The 4,483-nt window shown below is 45.4% G+C and overlaps 1 protein-coding gene and 1 long non-coding RNA gene across 4 annotated transcripts in view; one reads left to right on the plus strand and one right to left on the minus strand.

The window, feature by feature from the left end:
* LOC113458135 overlaps window positions 1-3,925 on the plus strand; it is a 12,248-nt gene extending 8,323 nt beyond the window's left edge. The window contains exon 2 of the long non-coding RNA XR_003378566.1: window positions 128-3,925. This is a non-coding gene — a long non-coding RNA (uncharacterized LOC113458135). The remainder of the gene's footprint in view (window positions 1-127) is intronic.
* Copg2 (coatomer protein complex subunit gamma 2) overlaps window positions 1-4,483 on the minus strand; it is a 125,959-nt gene that overhangs the window by 20,446 nt on the left and 101,030 nt on the right. The window lies entirely within an intron of this gene.

A 4,483-nucleotide genomic window follows, 5' to 3' on the forward strand; every position in this document is an offset into this window, starting at 1 on the left:
AGGGGCAGGAGTGCAGTGCCAACACTGTGGTCCCTGCTGAGGACTGAGGTGGAGGAGCGAGGCTGGAAGAGATGGCTGATCCATAGGTGTGATGGGTGTGTGTGGCTGGTTGTCCATGGAGAGGCAGGGACAGAGAAAAATGGAAGCAGTAGTTAATAGGAGCTGAAAGAAGGAGATAAGTTCAGGGGGGAAGAGCAGTAGTAGTCACTGTAGTCAGGGACTGGAGTACCCAGGAGAGAGGTGTCAGTCAAGAAAAGGATGGGTACTTCTGTGTTAGGGCTGTATAGGGCAGGAGTGAAGAGGGTGTAGGCATAAGACAGAAGTGTATTTGCATTAGAACACAGTAGGGAAGCAAAGATATCTGAAATACATTTTAGAAGGATGTTAGAAGGTGCATGAAAGGATTCTTGAAAGGTTTCCATGAAGTAAGAACCCATAGTCTTGGGCTATAGCAATGTTAAGGCTGAGTACATGTGGTAAGGGATGTGCATCTGGGACAGCTTGAAGCAAAGATGCCAAATGTGCATGGGGTAAAGGTAAAGAGGAAAGTACTGTCTTGAGACCCCTACAGAGTTAGTTGCACAGTTCAGAAATGATAACTAGGGAAGCGATATCAGTACTTTAAGGGATACCACAGAGGCATCACGAGTGAAATGATTAACTGGGTTTTGGAGATGCAAGGGTGAGGAAGGAGTTTTACAAATCACATAGGGAACATGACGTAAGAGTGATGATGTCATATACTGGGTAAGAAGAACAAGAAGGAGAGCCTGGGAACATAGCTTAGTTGGTAGAGTACTTGTCTAGAATGCAAGAAGCCCTAAACTTGATCTCCAACAGCAGATACAACTGTGGTAAACAGTACACTAGGGAGGGAAAGGCAGGAGGATCAGGAGTTCAATCAAGGTCTTTCTTGGGTACACAGTGAGTTCAAGGCCTATACTACATGAGACCATGGCGCAGGAAAAAAAATGAGAAAGAGCACATAATGAAGTCCTAGCAACTGAGAGGAGAGGGCTATTGTGAGCATACTAAATGAAATAAACCAAGAAAATAAGGCAAATGTGAGGGATTGAACATGAAGAAGTACAAACATTTCCTTCTAAGGATGAAGCTGTGGAAGAGAAAGAGCATGGCCTAAGTAAGCAAGGATGACAGAGGCCAAGGGTAGTGAGACTGCAGAGGGAGCACTATCTCAGAAATAGTCTAGGTCAGGGCTGTCCAATGAAGGACAACAGGAGGGAGGATGAGGGGAGCAGCTCCAAAAGAGTTGACAACTGTCCAGAATGGTGGAGTCAAGAAGCCAAGATGTTTTTAGAGGTGAATTCAGATAGCAGTATATGGAGACACAGTTTCCAAACGAAGGGCATTCAGATTCTAGTAGACAAGTCAAGTAAATAGGGTGAGTGGTGTCATGGCCAGACATGTGAGGCAGAGCAGAACAGAGACAAATGACTAAAGTGATCTAAATTAAATAGGGAAATCAGACAGCACGGCATTTTAAAATGGGACATGCATAGACAGTACCGACAAGTAACCTTGGGGACTTGGGAAAGGTCTACTCCGTACTGAGACCATTATGTTAGCAGCAAAATACTTACAAATGGCAGAGGTGCAGCTAGGAACCAATGCGAAACAGGCATTTCGCAGTGACCACTGAGCCTGTGCTTTTGCTATTTAGCAGTATCTAAAAGGAGAGAGCTGTAGTGCTTGGCAGACAGGCAGGCATTGGCGAAGAGTGAAAATGACAAAAAGAATGTGGATGGCTCATCAAACCCAACAAATCATTGTAAATAGATTACAAAAGAGCAAACTTGTTCTGCCAGAGAACATCCTGGGGGAGAGTTAGTGTGTCTAGTCGGCTTCTTTTTGGGGAGGGTTGATCTAAAGGAAAACAGGTAGGAAGAGGAAGCTGGAGAGTGGGCCTTGTGTAAGAAAAGGATCTTAAAAATTGAACACAAGTGTTGTGATACAGGCAGGCCAAATAAGGAATGAAGCACTGGGAGATGTACATGCTGTGAATGGGTGGGGTCTATGGTAATAGGTAGGGGGCATTTCCTTAATGGACCCCTGTTGGTTGCATAGAAGTGACAAAGAGGAGAAAGTATGAAAAGTACTGGGTAGACTTTCAAGTTTTGTGGGAACAGGAAGAAGAAAAAAGAAGAAATCAGGATGACAGTGGACACAATGGGCCGAAAAGGTAGAGGGAAGAATCAGTGGATGGTAAGAAGAATAAAAATGATTAGTTCTAGAAAAGCACATAGAATGTGGAGAAGAGGCAAGAGTTTGAGTAGTGAGGAGAGGTTCAGGAAAGCACTGGGAGATGTATTATCTGACAAAGTGACACTACTACAGAGGAGTACAGACAAGCAAAACCTTTTTTCTCTTGGCGAGGAAAAGAAGACATAGATCAGAAGCAGAAAGTACATTGCTTTAAGAAAGCTACATCAAAGAGTCAACTATAGGAGACAGGGCAGAGGAGACACCCAGAGAGAACAGAGCAGAGCACAGGGAGCAGGGAAGAAGGGACACAAGCTGGACAGGAACAAGAAAGCGGGAAGTCCTAGAGGCAGAAGAAGGCCCTTAAGAGTGCTCTGGTCTACTTGCCAGACATACTTTGGAAAGAAAAAACCAAATTAAACAAAGCAGGGATGGGAAGCAGCCAGCAGGGAGAAATGTGATCTTAAAGCCCTGAATACTGCTATGTGCGAAGGAATAAGCCAGGAAGGGAAGGAAGTGCTTCCAACTAGAGAGTGCCTGGTCCATATGAGACAGGGAAGGAAACCCTGAACTGCTTGAGTCAAGACATAAGTGGTCACCACCAGAAAGCTAGGGCCGGGCCATGGAATGGGAGAACAAAGGCCAGGGAGGACAGGGGGCCATCCACAGCAGTGATTCTTAACCAGGGGGGGGTGGGGGGTTCCACCAGAGGGGGGGGTGGGCACGGCCCCCAGGTGGCCTATCAGAACACCAGAGGTGAGGCAGTGATCTGCTCACAAATACTAACAATAACACCAGTTAGAAGACGGTTCTGATAGGCTACTGGGGGGCCGTGCACCCCTGGGTGAGAATCACTGGTGGAAGGGGGATTGGAGATGCAAGAAAAGAAAGAAAAGGCTGGAGTGTCCTGAAAGAGAGTTGTCAGATCAACAGCATGTCAGAGTGAAGGTGGACACCCTTGTTTGAGGATGAATAGGCAGAAATGAGGGCAGAGGAATATTAAGAGGCAGATGCTCTCTGTGGGCTTTTCAGGAATAGTATCAATTGAAGAGCACAAAAGGAAGCAAAACAGTTTACAGGGAGCCATGAGAATAAAGTTCTAAAAGGAATTTACATAGACTCTTGGGTATAGTATGCAGGCTTGACAAGTAGTTGGACACAAAGATGAAGGAGCATGTTAGAACAATGGGTGTGGAGGAGAGATGAAGCAGAGAGTACATACCCAGGTCTATAGACTGTGCATCCCACACAACAGCTGAAAGGTTTCCACTGTGGTGGGGGTGACTATGCTTCATTGCAATAAAGAGTATGGCAGGAGAAAGGATCAGCTGGACCCAGGAGATGGGAGAAGAGGTTTAGAGTTTGAAACATGTGAGAAACCAAGAGAGTTCAGGAAATGTACTAAATCTAAAAAGTGCACTGAGGACCAAGAACAGTGTCAATTAGCCTGGTCATGGTGGTGAGAGGCTTTTAATCCCAGCACTCAGGATGCAGAGGTAGGTGGCTCTCTGAGTTCGAGGCCAGCCTGGTATGTATACAGAGTGAGTTCCAAGACAGGCAGGTTATACAGAGAAAGTATGTCTCAAAGAAGGTAGGGGGATAAATTGGGAACAAGAAAACTAGGAACTCTGTTTTTAAAGGCTGCAAAGAGAGAGAATGAACATGATTAATTCCATGGAGAAAAAGCATGGCCTGAGTAGTACAATCAAAGGAAAAAGGAAAGGTGGCAAGAGTCTAAAGAGGAGCAAGGTTGTAGGGTTGTGAGCACCTAGGAAAGGTTGGTGATTCTTTATCAAAGGGCAAGGCAGGATAATGACAGGTCAGTGGAAGAGTTGTGACCAGAAATGACTGTATGTACCTTGGTAGAAGTAGGGTTTTAGGATGTTTAGGGGTGAAATAAGGCAGTAGCTGCTCCAAATAACACTAATTGGGCCACTACAACAAGGATCTTGAGGACCAAAGGTATAATCTCTGCACGGGTACCTTGCATTTTAATTGCAGAGGAAGAAATGAAAAGGTCAGTAACAATCACCCCAAAGACCCAGACTAACAGAAGACTTGGGTGATGCTTGAGGGATGATATGATGAGAAACGGGGGCTTAAAAAGAGTAGCTTTCACAGGCAGACTAGGATCAGGGCATGTTCTGTGTGAAAGAATAAACAGTTGGAAAGGAAGGAGGTGTCTAAAAAGAGGGAGTGCGACTAGGAAGCACCAAGATGCTTGAGTGAGGACACCAAATGGTCACCACTAGGAAGTCAGAAC

The sequence above is a fragment of the Microtus ochrogaster genome, unplaced genomic scaffold (genome assembly GCF_000317375.1).
Source record: "Microtus ochrogaster isolate Prairie Vole_2 unplaced genomic scaffold, MicOch1.0 UNK4, whole genome shotgun sequence".
Classification (NCBI taxonomy): domain Eukaryota; kingdom Metazoa; phylum Chordata; class Mammalia; order Rodentia; family Cricetidae; genus Microtus; species Microtus ochrogaster.